This window comes from Onychostruthus taczanowskii, unplaced genomic scaffold (assembly GCF_017590055.1).
Source record: "Onychostruthus taczanowskii isolate IOZ18803 unplaced genomic scaffold, ASM1759005v1 scaffold31, whole genome shotgun sequence".
Classification (NCBI taxonomy): Eukaryota; Metazoa; Chordata; class Aves; order Passeriformes; family Passeridae; genus Onychostruthus; species Onychostruthus taczanowskii.
In genome coordinates this window covers 6,962,052-6,980,036 of record NW_024500461.1, presented here as the reverse complement: position 1 = coordinate 6,980,036, position 17,985 = coordinate 6,962,052, and the positions used below count along the sequence as shown (strand labels likewise).

At 35.7% G+C, this 17,985-nt stretch overlaps 1 protein-coding gene across 3 annotated transcripts in view; it reads left to right on the top strand.

The window, feature by feature from the left end:
- The window catches only part of CDK17 (cyclin dependent kinase 17), a 90,353-nt gene that overhangs the window by 16,502 nt on the left and 55,866 nt on the right, over window positions 1–17,985 (top strand). The gene's annotated exons all lie outside the window — the stretch shown is intronic.

Here is a 17,985-nt window from a genome sequence, read left to right as displayed (position 1 = left end):
GAGAAAATTGCGTACAACTTCTTGCCTGTAAACCAAGCCTTTCTTTTATTGTCTTCCCTCTCCCCCCCAGTCTGGAAAGCCAAGTAATTGGTTTTCAGGAAGCCACTTCTGCGCTTTTCTTCATTTATTTATTAGCTTGTTATTTTGTTTTTCTCTAGACAACAGTGTCCACAAGCATAATGAGTTTTAGCTTTAGTTGACTTTGATATTGGCAGTCTAATGGCAAGATTTAGATGTAAGTTTATATAGAAAAGACAAATAATACCAAAAATGGAGAGGGAAGAAAAAGTACTCCTTTTTGTCTTGTTTTTGGGGTGTTTTTTTGGTTTTTTTTGTTTTGTTTTTGGTTTGGGTTTTTTTTTGTTTTGTTTGTTTGTTTGTTTTTGGGGTTTTTTTTTTGTTTTAGTTTTTTGTTTTGGTTTGGTTTTTTTTTTGTTTTGGTTTTGGGTTTTTTTTGGGGGGGGGTTTGTATTTATTTAGATTCAGAAAACTCATATTTTTAAGGTTAAGGTGAAATATTAACACATTCTATTGATTTTCCTGTCTATATGATAATTATTGATTCTTGGGAATGAAGACGGGCTTCATGAACATTTTGTTAGTTGATAAATTGATTCAATATTTCAGATTTGCTAAGTTACAATTTGTTAGATTTGCAAGTTGCATATTTTCACCAGAAAAACTAAATCAAATGTGATTTTTATTTTTCAAAAAAATTTGATTGTGTATATCTTTGCTAGGATCTCTGTTAATTTCTTCAGCTCTTTTTGACAATAACTTACCTGACTCAAGTTTGGGAACTTCAGAAAAATTATAGGATTTCTTACATGCTTCCTATGTATCATGAAAAGGGTAAGATTTCCTACGTAATGCGCTTAGCATCTCTCAACGTTAAAAATAGATCTGTGAAATTCTTCCCATTTTTTGGCAAGTTTTCATTTGTAATTGTGCTATTTTGGTTACTTTTATTTCTAATAAAAATTTATAGCTGATACTTAAACAAACTAGGCTAGCATGAAAGTGGGAATTTTTAAAATCAAAGCTAAAAGTGGGAAAAAAGGCTAAAAATATTTGTCAAGATTTAAGCAGTAACGAGAGAGTAGTCAATTTCTGATGCTTTCGGTAAGAGCCTGTCACAGATTAGTATTCTGTTCTTTTTATTTCAAACCTTCATTGTAACTTTGCTTATTTGACTACATCTATTTCTTTATATCCAGAAAGGTTACCTTCCTTGGTTCAGAAGAACTTAATCCCTCGCCTATCTGGTGCAATCAGAAATAAGCTTTGACACACAAGGAAGAGTAAGCTAAACAGCAGAAATGCATATTAAAGTACTCTTACATAAGGAGGGTATTTTTAAATGATGCTGGCTTAGTGGTATGGATTTTTTAAAGGCACTCATGGTACTGTAAACACATGCAGTTAAAAAACAAGACTGTCTTAAGGATGAGAATTTTTCTGTAGAGATCATGGAGGGCTGAGAGACTAAATCCATTGTCAGTCTTCTTCATTTTACTTGAAAGGTTGGAGGGTTATTCACTGGGGTTTTTTGTTGTAGTTTTTACTTCACAGCCAGATTCAACTTGCACGCAAGTTTCAAGAGCCTTCACAATTTCCTTTTTTGATGCTTTTATTAAAATATAAAAAAAAAGGAGAGACAAAGGTGAAGACACAAAAAAACTTTGCTGCCTCTAAGGTATACTCTAGATTCTGAAAATACTCTTCTGAGTGGTGTCCATCATAATGGAATCCAGATCAAACTAGGAGCACCTGTAAAAAGCATTTACTTTCTTCCTTTGTTATAACAGCAAGATGTGAACTTCAGCTGTGTCCTTAGGCTGCATCCAAAGGAGTGTGGCCAGCAGGACAAGGAAGGGGATTCTGCCTCTGCTGTGTTCTGGTGAGACTTCCCCTGCAGTGTTGCATCCAGCTGTGGGGTCCCAGCACAGGAAGGACACGGAGCTGTTGGAGGGAGTCCAGAGGAGGGACACCAAGGTGATCAAAGGGATGGGGCAGCTCTCCTGCGAGGAAAGGCTGAGAGAATTTGGATTGTTCAGCCTGGAAAAGAGGTTCTAAGGTGACCTGATTGCAGCCTTCCAGTACCTGAAGGGAGACATCAAGAAAGATGGAGAGATGTTTCCAAGGGCATATAGTGACAGGTCAAGGGGGAATGGATTAAAATTGATAATCATTTTAGATGAGATATGGGGATGAAAGTCTTTACTGTGGGGAGGGGTAGTTACTGGAACAGCTTGCCCAGAGCAGCTGTGAATGCCCCATTCCTAGAAGCGTTCAAAGTCAGGCTGGATGGGGCTTTGAGCAGCCTGGTCTAGTGAAAGTTATCCATTCCTGTGGCAGAGGAGTTGGAACTAGATAATTTTTAAGGTCTCTTCCAATCCAAATAATTTTAAGATTCATACAATCATAGAATTTCTTGTTCTGTAGTTCTAAATATGTCTTTAATATTTGTCAATCCTATTAAAAAGATAATAATAGATTATATAATGGGGGAAAAGATGCAAAAACTGGATTCTAAAAGAACATTCATATTTTATGCTTTGATGTTGGACAAGTAGCTGAATTTGTAGCTAGGTAAGCAATCCTGAAAATTGTCAGGAAAATGAGTATGTTTTTGTAGTGTTGACTTATTGACCAGTTTATACTGTTCTTTGTTTAATTTTGGTCTGTAACTATTTTGAATGTGTTTCATGTTGCAGTTCCTGGAAAACTTTGATCCTAGCATTGGATCCCAATTTGTTTACTGGATGACTTAAATGATCCCTGCAGGGAACTGAAGATTGATACATACATTTATCCAGAGCAAATCCTTCTTTGAAGATTAGTTTATGGATACGTTGTTTACATTATTTTCTTTCCAGAAGTACTGTTTTTGGTGGCATACATTTCAACAGTGGGCATCTAAGTACAGTGAATTTACAATTTTTTTCATACTAATATTTTTCTTGTTAAATTTATCCATTTGTGGCAAAATGGTGCAACTGTCCACTTCCAGGGATCTAGTAGTTGGTTAATGTGTCTATACTGCTACATATTTTTTCTATCTATTGTTTAGCCATACCTGCTCTTATCTATTAGGATCAAATACTGCAAATGTTTCAAGTAACTGTACCTTCAGTAATAATGCATTTATTTCCAAGTAGTCTTGTTCCTTTGCTGAAGTTAAAATAGTTTTATAAAATGTGAAGCATTGTGAAAGTAAACAAAAAAATCATCAGTGATGGCCATACAGCCCTTTACTGTAGTGTATTACCTTTCATAGTCAAGAAGAATCAATCTTGATTCCAAAAAATGAATTCCAGTATGTATGCTTAAGCAGTGTGCTGTTGTGCAACTGTTAGTGTATTCATATGTATATAATATTTTATGGAGTCAAACAAAAATTCCTTGCTGGTTGGTATCTTATTATATCCGAAATTTTAGTTGTAGTTGCTTCAAAACCAGTTATAAATATGCATTGGGACAAGACTGAAATTATGGAAAATATCAAATGTTCCTGTCAAATTGGCTGAGTCATATTTGTCTCAGCTTTTCTCTTTTTGTTATTTTAAATTGAAGGAACTGTTTTGCAGCATACAAGACAATTAGAAATAATAACATACTTCAGTATTTTTACTTTCAGTAGTTTCTACTCTGTGAAATTTCAGTTTGCCATCTAAACTAAAGGACTGGACAACAGATGGCAGAGTAATGTCTGGCTAGTGATCTACTTCATAGTTAAAAAGAGTGCATTAATTTTACAGGCAAGGAAGTGTAGTGTTAAAAACAGACTAGAAGAATTAATTTTTCAGAGCAAACTGTTTAAGACCAAAATAATACATGATATTAAAACTGAGTAACTTTCAAGTGCTATGCCTTTGCTTTAAAATATATCTGATTTACCAAAACCAGTAGATTTATTTGCAGTACACATGGAAAATTTTACCTAGGCAATGTAAGTAAGAGGTTTGCATACTTCTGTGTTTCTTACTCTGTGTAAGAGTTAGATTTTGGTTTTGTGCTGGCATTGTTATAAATCACAGCTCTGTCTTTTGCTCTTTCTGAAAAAGAACAAAATTGTTGTTGGTTTATCTGCAGGAGATGAGTTACAATTCTGTTAAAAAACCATTTTGAATATTACCTTATTTCTGAATAAAACAAGATTCCACTTTGGATTTTTAAGGCTTTTGATATATCTTTTTAGACTTTATTCTTTACTTCAATTTCCCAAGGCCTGACTTCCTGTTTCATCACATTTTGGGCTTTCCACCATTTTTGAGGATGGAATAAATGAAGACCATACCAAATTGGAGCTTGCTTAATATATTTGTGTCTCTGAGGAATGAGATCAGTTTCTGTGGTATCAGTAGTCATCATTCCTTTGACTAAATGTTCAAATTATTTTTAGGAGATAGTAACACTGCATTGACTTAAGGCTTCCTGTGCACAGTAAAGAAAACTAGAGATCTTTGAAGGACTGGAAATCTTGTGTGCCATTCCCTTTTATAGATTAAAACCTGACATAGGCACTTTAGGGTTCACTGATTAGATGAGGCAAACCATTAACATATTTTCAATAGCATGAAGATATATTTTCACTTTTATTCTCTCTTGCATTATTTTTATAAGAAGGCTTCACAACTACGAACTAGCCTAGACTTTGTCCTTAAGTCTTTTGTGGCCTTCTTAGGAGTGATTTCTGAAGAAACAACCTCTTGAGGCTGGACACTTCATAGAGCTCTGACTCATTTTGTAAAGTTAAATAAAAAGCAAAAACTATGACACTGTCAGAGTAAAGAGGAAAATGGTTTCTTGACTGAACAATGCTTGTTCCTATGCAAGACAAAGGCTTAGTTTCAAGATGGTCTTGGTTCTCAAACTTAGAAGTGATTCTTGAACTTTTTTCCTTAAAAACACTTGAGAAATGGGAAAGTAAAGATTTAGAAAACAGAATTTCATATTTTACAATAAAATTTCATGACCTGATGGAAACTTCTGAAAAGTTCCATTTGCAAATGAAATTTAAAGCAAGGCTTTTAGTCTGAGGTGGTTTAGGTTTGTCTGATGGTTCTTAGGGAAGTTGATGGGAATTTTAATGACTTCAGTGGGAGAGTAATTAAGTCAACAATAGAAATAAAAAAGAGGAAAAAATTTTACTCAGTGGCAGAGAAGATTTTTTAAAACAACATACAAAATAAGAATGTGAACCCATAAGTGGACTTCTTGCAAATCCTTGTTTCTTTGATGTGTGAAATAAGGCTGCTTAGGGAGCCATAGGGTTTTGTGGTTTCTGTTTTACTCTGGAAAGCTGTCAGTACAGCTCACTCTTTGTGGGCTCCTGTACCTCAGCTGCCAGCTGAACCTCCAGCAATTGTGGATTTGTTCATTACTCTCCCTGCAGGATCACCCATTGGTGCAAACTTGATCCAGATCAAGTGTAAGCAAATAATAACACTTCTGTTGACTTGATCAGAACATGCAACAATGCTGCTTTTCAGCTTCGTGGTGGCTGTGGTAGCACAGTTGATCCTCTGTTCAGCGTAGGTTTGAAACGGAGTTACGCTTGGAGTGTTTTGAACAAATTCATACAGAAAAGCTGGAAAACTCTAGTGCGGTGCATCATGTGAATGTGTGGGCTTTTGATCTAGTAATTAAGCAGCCTAATACCCAGTTTACTGTCTTGAAATGTAGATCAGATCTTTGTCATTTTATGTCTTTACTGGTGAGAGAACTTGTTGCATACAGCTTACTCTAGTTCTTTCTCGCACTGCTTTTTGATACCTTATGAGGCTTCTCTCCACTTTCTCCTCACTTATCATTTCAGTTTGCATCTGTCTGTCATTCATTGCCTGCTGCAGTTCCTTGCTCAAACTTCATTCTCCAGTGTTATAGTTGCTTTATCATGGAAGCATCAATATATGTTTAGCTTTAGAACTTGTTTTATTGCAGTTTTCTTAATTGTAGATTCCAGAGTAACTTGCCTAAAAATAAAAAAGTTGTGTGTACTGCTTCACAGTCTTTTTTAGTAAATGTTTAAATATTGGTATGATACTAACAATGAAAGTAGGTGATTCTTTTTTTCTTTTCCCTAAGACTGCATAGTGATAGGACATAATTTCTCTTCAGTAGCTTATATGCTGTGGTGGAATTGAAGATTGATAAACTGAAAAGACAATTGAAGTAGTTTATATATAAATTATAATGTGGACTGCAAAAAAGTACAGGTTGAGCTGTTAAGGTGGATGTCACAATGAGGTTAAGATTGTGTTGAGAACATTATAATCTGTGCAGTTCTTTTATGTTTACTTGGTTGCTTGCAACCTTCAAAGATTTTTGTTTGAGATTTTGCTCAGTTTCTTTTGTTTGGTTGGTTTCAGTAACAGTATACCAAGATTTTTTTTTTTTTTATATATATATATATAATTATTTCTCTGAATTTTTTTTTAGCAAGCCCTGTTTAATTTAGCAAATGTGGTCTTGTTTTTTGGGAATCATCTTCACTTTCATTAACTAGAGTATATTTTGTATTTTTTGTATCAAGCAAAGGTGGTTATGCTTCTGCTGCAATTCATCAGACAGAAGGAACTTCATGCCTGCCACATGTGCTGCCATCATCAAATTTCTCCTACTGCTCTTTTCTTAATAAAACTAATGAATTCAGAAGGGAAATACTTCATAACCACATAACTATTTGTGTCTATTTTATCTTTATTCATGATAAATAGCTTCGTTTTGGACCCTCTTTCCAACAGTAGCAGTAGCTAAGTTGTGAAGGTCCAAAGCTCTCTTGATTTTCTAGGATCATAGAATGGTTTGGGTTGGATGGGACCTTAAGGATCATCTAGTTCCAGCCCATGTGCCATGGGAAGGAACACCTTCTACTAGACCAGATTGCTCAGGGCCCCATCCCACCTGGCCTTGAACACTTCCAGGGGTGGTCCACAATTTCTCTGGACGACCACTGCCTCACCACCCTTAAAGAATTTCTTTGGACTGTTTAATCTGAATCTACCCTTCTTCATCTATAAGGTCATTCTCCCTTGTCCTATCAATATGTGCCACTGTTAAAAGTCACTTTCCAGCTCTCCTGTAGGTCACTTTTATGTACTGGAAGGCAGTAGACAGAAAATTCAGTTTTTTATTTCCCTGTTGCATGGTTGCTATGACCCAGCCTTCCCTAAAACCACTTTTTCTTTGTAACTAGCAAGGTTTGCTTACTGTTAGTAAATACAAGTGTGAAATTTCCTAATTGTGCATGTATATTTTGTTTCTCTGTGAAACAGACCTATAGTTTTCTTCAGTAAACAGTTGTAGTGCCTCTACTAATGGAAGCCTCTGCCATTTTGGTTTACCATTCAGCTGATGAGAAGTTTCATTCTCAAGTCTTGTTACAAAAATGTATTAAAAATATAGAGTCCAGGGAGATAAAAAATTAAGACTCACTCACAGCAACAGTCTGGCAGATTTTTATTCTTAAGTTTTCATCAGAATGTAAGAGTGAAATAATTGCATAATTAGAATCTTAAAGGATTGGGCGTTTTTAGTTAAGAAACCTTCTTTAAGAGCAAGTGTAGTTAGTTTTTATTAATTAAAACACATAGATTGCTTTATTTACTTTAAAGATAGATGTGGTTATTAGGTGTTGTGTTGAAACTGTATTCAAGATGCACAACGTAAATTTCACTGTGGTAGCACCTGATTATTTTATGCTTTACTAACAAGACAGATGGCTGGTTCTTCTGAAGGTCTTGTCTTCTATTAAATAGTAATGTAGACTAATTTTAAAGAGAGTAAAGCTATAAATCTGAATTACAAGTACTACAAGTGAAAAGTAGAAGCTTCTTGGACTGTTTGATTTCAAGATCATGGATCCTAGTTACCAAAAGGAAATAAACTGCAGTGGGAAGATTTCTGGGTACTCTTCAGCATGCTTTGGTATGTTGAAAGGCAGCATACCTGGGTGGTAACGCAAATACAAGCATTCCCTTAGAATGCATGTAATATTATTTTAAAGAATATTTTGGCAAAAGGATACTGTTTTCCAAGGCTGTTGAACTGTGTAATTCAAGATCAGCTCAAGTACTGGACATAGAAATAGTCGTTTGGTGAAAGAGTAGCATATTCCAAACTTTTAAAGCAGCAGGCCTTCCGTTATATCAGTCAAAACATGATCTTTTACTCTATGAGATGACAGATGACATCACTTGGACTTTGTATATTGAGAGTAAGTACTATATATTTAAGGGTTGAATACAGGGGGAAAAACCAACCAAGGTGTTCCAAAAGAGGCTAAGGAACAAAGAATCAAGTAGATTAAAAAAAAAAATAAAATTACTAAGGTAACATCTCTTGCTCTTACACATCTGTTACTCTTGCCTTATTAGATTTGAATGTTAGTGCCGCTGTAGCGTGGATTGTCTTTGTGTCTCTTCTTCCCAGCATACAGATTGCAGAAAGAAAAAGCATTATGGGAACAAAATTGCTGAAAGAATGTAGTAGGAGAGAGAGGAAGGAATTGACCATCTCTGTCATTGTAGAATGGTAGTGGTCCAAATTGTGCTTGATCCTGTTGTGATAGGATCATGGATAATGGTTTTAAATAAAAGAATTCAGATTTAGAATTAGATTAGATTATTAAATTCAGATTAGAATTTCAGAATCTTTTAAAGTAAAAGATTCAGACTGGATAAAAGGAAGAAATTTTTTGTGCTGAGAGTGGTCAAACACTGGAGCAGTTTGCCTGGGAGGTGGTAGATGCTCCATCCCTGGAAATGCACCATCAGGTTGGTCAGGGCTCTGAGCAGCTTGGTCCAGTTGAAAACATCTCTCTTTATTGCAGGGATGTTAGCCTGGGTGACCTTTGCGGGTCTCTTCCAACCCAAGCCATTCTGTGATTCTTGCTCAACTGGACTAGTTTGAGAGTTATGTCATCTGGTGACATTATAATAACAGGGTTCTTTTTCCCTCCTGTAGAGTTTTACAGCAAAACTGCTCCAGTACTTCTCCAAGTGAAAAATTTATTTTCAGTACTGATTTTTATTAGACTATAAAATTATATGATACTAAAGTAAGATTCTGTAGGGAATTTTAGTCTATGTATTAAAATCTAGAGATTTTAAATTTAAAAATTTAAATTCACCTTTTTATAAAACATTTTCTGTTGGTGAGACAAATCTTAGAGTTTGGAAGCTTTATCCAGATCATTGACAGTAATAGCAGTATCAGCCTGTGCAACGCAATTAACACCCAGAATGGAAAGTAGTTTGCTATGCAAGGGTTTGGCTCACTGTTTGGCCTTGCCAGGATGAGACTCTGTAAGCATTAGGCTCTAACAGCAGAAGAATGATAGTGTTTATAGTTTGAAAGAAATTATTTTGAACATGAATGTAAAATTTCACTTCTTTCTTCTGCCTGAGAAACAAAAGAGGGCAAATGTATCTGCCTAGCACAAATATATATTTGGAATATATATATTTGGATATACAGTATTCTGTATATCCTGTTTGATTATTTGACTGTTTCTTAACAGAAATTTTGTAGTAAAATATGCATCTGTCCTTACTCTGCCTTTAAAATGTAGCTTGCAGGAGGATCCTACGGAATTTCTGCTTTTGTTGATGGTATCAGTGTTGCTTGCCTGGCATTAGTTGCAGCTATTTCACCTTTTTATAATTATATTGAATTTGAAGACTGCATGTCCTTCAGGTTGTGTTTCCTAACTATTCTGGTCAGGTTTAAGGTTATTGACTGGCATTAATACTTGTTACTTTCCAAGGTTTCCTATGTACTAATGCTGTCTTACTGGTCTGACATTTACTTGCAGATACACAATTTTCTATTTTAGTGGTTGCTGTTTGTCTCCTTTACTGAGTCAAAGTGGAAGTATTGTCACTGACTCAGTTCTGTATAACCTTTTGTTGTTTCTTAATCTTCCTCTGGTCTCTGTTCAAGGTCCAGAAGCCTTGCTTGGATCCCTTCAGGTAGAGAATTGTTTATGCTGAAAGGAGGTATTGTGAAGTTTGAGCAAGCGTCCTTTGATGTGCTAGACTGTTTGCTCAGTCTGGGAGGGGAGTGGCCTCTCAAGCTGATTAACTGGAGTCGCCCAGATTACGTACTGGTATTTTCATTGTTCTGCTTAGTTTCAGAATCTGGGAACCTTTTTCTGGACAGCCTCAATTACTTGGAGGAAGAGGAATATGCAAGATTGTGTGTAAAAGACATGCAGGGACGAATGATCTGCTCTGGCAAAGAAAAGGAACATCAAGTGATACCAAGAGATCTTTAATCTTAATATCTGTTAGTCTGCATTTAGAGTTCTTGTTCTTGAGCCAACAGTGACAGTTCTGACAGCTTGATGTATGGCAGTTGCCTTTTTTCGTATGTTTAAATTAAGTCATACCTTTTTTTTCTTTTCCCTGGCTTCTTGAATCCCGAAAAATATCTGTTGTGAGGCTGTCACCTGTTGTAACTTAATTTGGGAGCAGTATGTTGGTGCAGGAGCAAGACAGAAGAGTCTGCATGTAGTTATTGTGGTGGGAGTCACAGGGGCCAGAACTTGTTGCAGAGGAAGAAGGCACTTCTGCTTTACTTTATTTCCTATCCATTTGTTCTTTTCCCCTGTCATCTTCCCTTAACAGCATTTGCTGCTGTCCTTTATTTTGTTCACAGATTGGTTTTATTTCAGATCCCAGGTTTTGTTTAGCTAAGCTAAATAGGCTTTAGGCAAAACTGCAGTTTTTCAGGCTATTTTTTCTGGTACACAACCGTTCTATCATAGTGCTCCCTGTAAGGACAGTCTTACCTTGGATTTGATGTGCACTAATGATCAGTACTCTGCTTCTATGGAGGTACTAAATTAGCTTAAGCAGCCTCATGCTTTCCTCTCCTGCTTTGTAGGGCATACTGCCACCACCTTGTTGCCAACACAGCTATTTGCAAAGCTGCCTGGAAAAACATGTTAAAACTTTCTTTCCCAGGTTGTCATCTAAACAATCAATTGCATTAGGAGTAGTGCCTTACATGTTTAGTATCCTTGGCATTGAATACTGAAATGATCTATATTCGGATGTGCATATTTGGTTGACCATTAAATGACAGCATGAACACTTCAGACAGACATTTGTCTGAATGCTGTAACAGAACAAAATAGTGCCGTGCTGGGAGAATCTTGACTGCTATGTAAAAATTAATGCAGCAGGGAAATACTGTAATTTACTAACTGTTCAGAGATTTTCTGTTACTGAGGAATCTCTGAAGTTGTACCAATGACAGGATTGGAGAAGGGAAGAAAAGACAATAATTTGTAATTTTTTAAAAAATATCATATCAGAGAAGTTTATAGGTTTGGGTAAAAGATGTTCATGTATTCATACAATTTTTTGAACCATAGTTCAGAGATTATTTATTGCAAGAATGAGTTTATTTACTGTTCCTGGAATTACCTTTGAAATACCTCAGTGGAGCTATTAAACTTACTCAGCCTGACTATAAGAAACTTTCAGCTGTTGTGTCTGTCAGTACTTACTTTCTTAGTTGTGGTGAAGTTATTCTATTTCTCTGTTATTTCGGGACTAGTAGATATATACTATTGACAGTATTATTATCATCAGAAATCTCTAGAAGAACAGAGTACAGAAGAGACTGATAAATCTTAGGCATTAAATGTCGCAAAAGTGTCCATTTTATCATACAATTGTTTTTCTTAATGTCTTGTTTTGTGTCTCTATGTAATGCCTTCAGTGTATCAGATCTTCTATGTGGCCTGTTTTCTGTTAGAAAAATAGGTGTATATGTCATCAATACTATAGAATGTGTTCTGTACCATAATGCTTATCGGTCTTTAATTCACTAAGTGAAAACTCTTCCTCTGTTGCTATATCATTCTTCCTTAAGAAAAAATAATTCAAAAACAAACAGTCAATTACTGTGAAAGAGTTTGGTTTTCCTAGCTTGGTTGTGGTTTTTTTTTTTTTTTTGTCTTCTACATGTACTCAAAAGTGTAAGAGAAATGCATCCAAAGTTGTATGATTTTAAACTGTTCATGCTTCTTTGATATTATTCTTAGGCACAGAGCTGTACATGCAGTAGTTACGGAAGGGTTTGATTTGACATTTGCCTGATTGGCTTTACTGTGAGGACTTTCTGGGTTGCTTGATGGGTTTTTTTTTATGTTCACACTATACAGAACCTGTATAGAGGTTCAACAAGTAATAAACAAAATATTTGACATTTTGAAGAAAAATTGTGAGCTTGAAAACTAATTTTTTTATATCAGTCTTCATTTTGTGTTCAGTCTTAACAATTACAATTTTTTTTCCAGGGATGAGTTCTCACTTGGTGGTTAATTTCCTTCATAAGGTTTCCTCAACACCTTCCTCAATGCAGTTAATTTCTGTTCTAGGAGAAAAAGGCCAAACTGGTTTTTTGTCTTGCTTAGAAACTTGTAGCCTTGTTCTTTGTTCATCCAAACAGGTGTGTCTTTAGTTTTTATCTCAAATTATATTACTCTGATGTCTTTGTCTCTTAGTGTGTGATTCAAGAACCTCAGAATAAGTTGAAAGCTTTTCATTGCCTTAGGTCTTGGGCTGTAAGTAAAACTTTTTTGTTAACACGATAAGAAGCAAGTGTTGAAGGCTCTTGTGTGGGAGTTCAGATGCTTAGAGGACTGGTGGTTCTGGGCTGAGAGCTGCTGGATTTTGGGAGAAGGTTCTTTGGTGTGAGATCGTTTCATTTGGTGCCTGAACTGTGATGGAAAAAAAAAACAAAGCAGCCTTGAAAGCTGTGCCTTTTATTGACACAATTGCTCAGGCTCACAAAAGACTGCAGATGCTTTTCAGTCTTAGAACCAACATTGTCTTCTTGAACCTAGAAGGAATTCAGTGTTCTTCCAAAGACTTGCTTGTTTGCAAGACTGGGGAAGATTGTCTCAGAAGTGATAGTGCAATGTTGTCAATCTATTGCTAAAATAATCTGAGTATTAAGGAGCAGCAAGCTTTGTGTGCACAACTCTTTTTAAAAAATATTTTTTCCTGAGGGCCCTATTAAGACTTTATGATTATTAATCAAAGCTTAAAAAATTACAGACATTGCTTTTGGTTTCCAGTGCTCATTACATCTTTTGAGATCAGAAGTTCTGTGACTGTCCGGTAGTATTTATGTTACATCCATGTAACCTTTTAGTTTTTGCCTTCCCCTTCAATAGAAAAGAGCCTTTCAGTTTATGGGTCTGACAGCAAGTGTAGAAACTTTGCCAGTCAGCTCATTTGTTTTCTTGGCTTAAATGTCAGCCAATTTAACCAGACTCATACTGTGTTTTTTCACTTGGCAGTTGAGAGAACAGAGCCTTTGATAATTAACAAGGAGTTATTAATCAGTACGACGTATCTAATCCAGGGAGATCTATCAAATTGTACATCTCTGTTGATTTTGCTGTTTCATATTGCTTGAATCTAGGTGGGGGCGAATACATCTCTACATTTTAAAGAATGTAAACTTGCTGTGGCTACCTAAGTAAATCTTTTTGAGTCCAGAGAAAGAAGATAAGCATAGGGTATGAAAGAAGGACTGTAAAATTTGATCTTTTGGGCAATTTTACTTAAAAGATTAATTTAAAACAAGCTACAAACCCCTTGTACTAATTTGTGTCCTTCATTATTCTTTGAGGGCAAAGGGATTGGGGGTGAGGGGCGTGAAGATAAGGAAAAGTATTCTTATTCAAAATTAAATTAGGACAGGATAATTTCTGTATGTTTCCTCTCTTTGGAGTGGTTCTTCCAGTTGATGATCTAGATCAGGAGCTGAATATAGATGCTCTCATTCACTTAGGGAGGAGCCTACTTGCCTACATTAACTAGTAAGACTATCTTCAGATAAGAAGTTAACCTTTGTAAATACCTTTGTACCTCCAATTTTGAGTAATTGTTTGGCTGTGATTCTGTAAGTACATAAAAAAGGGCTTCACTGGGAAAGTTTAGTTCCATATAGAATATTGTTCATAAAGAAAAAAGCTGTGAGGGTCCTTTTGCCCTTTTTTGCACTGGGGAGGTCAGACTAAGCTGAGGTATTTGACTTCTCAGTTTTCTTTCATCTGTAATAAAGGCTTTGTTTGTCAGGTGTCGCTTATATTGGTACAGTGTCAGTTCTTTGACTCAGTGCAGCATAAAGCTAGTAAATTTTTAAGTAACTGTGCTCCTGACAAGAGAGTCTAGTTGCTTCCAAAGGCCAAGTGTGGAAAAATGCAGTAGAAATTTTTTTTTCCTGATGTGAAGAAATGTGAGTTGAGACAGATGCAAAAAAATAGATGCAATGACTAAAATTGTGTGTTTGTAATCCATTCTTGTAGAGTAGAATTGTGATTGTAAGGAGGTACATCTGTACTATATGTGAATTTTATGAGTGCTCAAACTGGTTGTTTGTTATTTTGGATAAATTATCCATATATTTCTCATCAGTGTAATTAATAGTTTCCCCTGTATTTGATGTGCAACATACTGATGTCAATGGTTATGTTTATTTTTTAAATTCAGGTAGATTGAGAACAGTTTAACATAGTGGAAAGCTGGTTTTCTTTTTAGAATAAGGGGACAGTATCCTTTACAGGTGTTTCCTATTTCTGTTTGTAATTAATACTGTTTGCAGCACTCTTGAGTTTTTCAGGCCTCTCTTTCTGACACAAGGAGTTCATATATAGTGCTGTTACCTGTTTTCTTTGATGTCTTGTGCCTGGGCTTTAGTTTGCTAACACATCTGTAAGGGCTGTGCTGCATCCATGCTATTGCTCAGGCTGTTAAGGTTTCTGATCCTCTCATTTCCTCCCACTTCAGCTGCTGTCTTAGAGGTGAGTTTTCCAGAACAAGAACTGCCTTTAGATGTTTGGAAAATACCCTCTGTCTTATAAAGCAGCCTGTAAAAACAGTCTGGCTGCAGCTTCAGTGTCTATCTAAGTGGAAAAGTAATTTTAAAATGCTTAATCTCTATGTAGATGGACCTCAATGCAATATAACTTAGGAAAAAGAAGAGTCAGCACTTAGACTGATCCAAAGCCAATTGAAGTTGAAGGACAGGTTCCCTTTGATTTCAAAGGGCTTTGAATCAGCAAAATCTTAGTGAGCTTTTGGGTATTTGTGGCCCTCGTGAAATAAACTGACTGAAATTTAAGTGTTAAATAGCTTTATTGGTTTTGAAAATTTTAACTGAATTACAAGGATTAAGAACACATAGTAATTGTGTATGAAGATCTTAATGCATTACTTTTTTATCTTCCAAGAAACAAAGAGTCTGGGAAATTGAAGGAACTGGAAGGGCTTTTGAGAATCTTAGCCATTGGCAGTGTAAGACCTCTGAGTTTTGGTGATTGTATGAGTGCAGAATGTAGCTGAGTTACTGCTTTGGAAGCAAAGTGCTTTCATGTCTGTCTGCAGTACAGCCTGGGTATTGTGAACATATGTATGTGCTAAATGAGAAGTGCTGTCCTTCAGGCATCGTGGGAAGGATTGGTGTGAATCAGAGAAAGTGAACCAAAACACACCTGCAAAATCTAATCTTACCTGGATCATTTTAAAAAACTGAGATTGTTTTTAGCACTGTATTATAAAGATCACTTTTAAAAGATGTTGGGTTCAAGACGGGTTTAAGACTAGTGAAGTGAACTGAGTTAATGACAGTGAATGTTGGAAAATAGAAGAGGTAGATTTTAGCATTGTTTTCAAGGATTAACTTACATTACTTTTAAAGACCAATAGAACAGTTTTTTCAGGGTTAGACTGCAGATTGTTTGTAAGAAGCAGCAGTTCCTTTAATACAGTGTTGCTTCCTTTATTTCATATCGGTATAAGGATTGAACAAATATGTCTCTGCCAGCTTTTGTAGGTTGTATCAGATAGTGTCGTATCAGATTGCGTGTCCTCATTCTGTCTGCAGAAGACTAGAATTTGCATTAGTTGTATTCAAGTGTATGCATCTATCTACTGTGACATCTGAAATACTTGATTTGGGTGTGACTTACTCAGAGTAGTGAATAGTCAAGCCTGTGGGTGCTGTTCTAGAACTAAATATAGGGATAACTGTATTCTTTTCACAGTCATTAAGAATTTGGGGAAACATTGCTTCTACATGTATATTACTAATCAAGTAACTCCATTTTGGATTTAAACTAGATTTACTGTTAAAGGGAGATAAGAAGTTTGCATCTGCTATTAACTGAAAGTGAAAATGAGTATGAGACAATTTGGACTTTTCTGTGAAAGTGCTGTAATTTTAGAGAACCAGTGTTAGTTTTGGATTGTACGGATCATATTTTCAAAGCTCTGTACGGATCATATTTTCAAAGCTCTGTACGGATCATATTTTCAAAGCTCTGTTCACTGATGTCTTGTCTTAAACTTCCAATATTGAGCAGGTTCTGCAACTTTGGCCATGAGAATAAAGAAGTTGAAAACTCTACATTTCTAAGTGCTAGACAGTAGACAGTACTTCCTCTTTTTTTTTTTTTTTTCTTTTCAATTCTGAACTAGCAAGAATACTGGTGCCTTAAGGGAGAAAGATTTGGTTTCATATGGATGAGCATCTTTTCCTTCAAAAAGCTGACATACGTTTCAATAGAAGAAAGCATTCCGTCACATGTGGATTCCCACTCCTCATTCCTTTTTACTGTTAAATTATTTGAGAATCAAGCCATGGATTAATTCTGAATGTTAGCAGAAATGGTACTTCATTATTCTGTGAAAGCGTGCCATAACAGCAGAAATGTTGTAATTATAGTTAACAAAATACTTTGAGATTTTTTAATAGCTTGAGATTTAGAATGTTTCCTGGATTTTCTAATCCATATATCTGATAATTTATATGTAATATTCTTCAGCAGTAGACCTTCTTTTTGATTAAAAAATTGTGTAGGTTTAAGTACTTGCAGGATCAAAAGCCAGGAACAGCCTGTTTCCATTTAAAGGCACCTGTTTTTTCAGTTACTGCCCAAGTGGAAAATTGGAAAGAAATTGTTGTGCTGTCAGCTAGCTTTAGGGCATTACATAGCTAAAAATTGCATGTATCCTTTTTTTGAGAATAACACATGTAGGAAGATGCAGGTTTCAAAAAACATCATGGGAGAATTGAGTAAACTACACATAAATGATGTGTCCTTCCAATTTTTGTACAAAATTGGCCGTTTTGCAGAAACATGGGCAGTTTCTTTTGAAGGAGTTTGAATGCAGGAATAAAACTCTTTCAAGTAAGATCTTTGTAGCCTGGTTCTGAACAGGAAAAGTTCCCTTTGGATTGCTATCTGACTGCAGTTTCTTCACAATAAGAATATCTTGCTTTTGACTTAGGGAGAGTAAAATTATTCATACTAAGGTGTGGATTTATTGCGCATACAGCAATGCATTAAAGGGCGATTTAGACACTGCTGGCTTAACTGTATCTACAGCAGTATATTTTATTTCCTATGTATCTCTACCTATTGCCTGACTAATTCTGCTTTATAGTAGCTGTGATTGTCTAAGATGTTAGTTAACCTGTTTTGTAATCCACCTCTTTCCCCTTGGACGCAGCTCTTGCTTTGCCAGGGATTTTACTGTTCGTCTCAGACTTTGGAGCTCGTATCCCAAAGGTCGTCTTTTATCCACCCCTAATGAGTTACTTGCTGTCCTAAGCAATCTAATCTTGTGAAAGTTTAGCCTATGTAAGCTTTCTGCTACCACAAGCAGCCACTTTCAGATTTGTTCTACCAATTTGTTCTCCTTTTTATTATGAAGCAGCTTAAAAAAGAGTAAGTTTGTTGAAATGTGTATGCTGAATGGGATGCTGGCAATATAAAATTGTATTCACAATTTGTTATTAAATGTGGATCTTTGGCGTACTGCTTGTTGCATTTCTCTGTTTAAATGAGGACGTTAAGGAAAATTTGACTTTGTATGTGAATTATGAATTTTGGAAGGCAAAGAAGCTCATGGGAGTGGGGAAAGTATGTGAGCGTTTCAGACTTCAGTATGC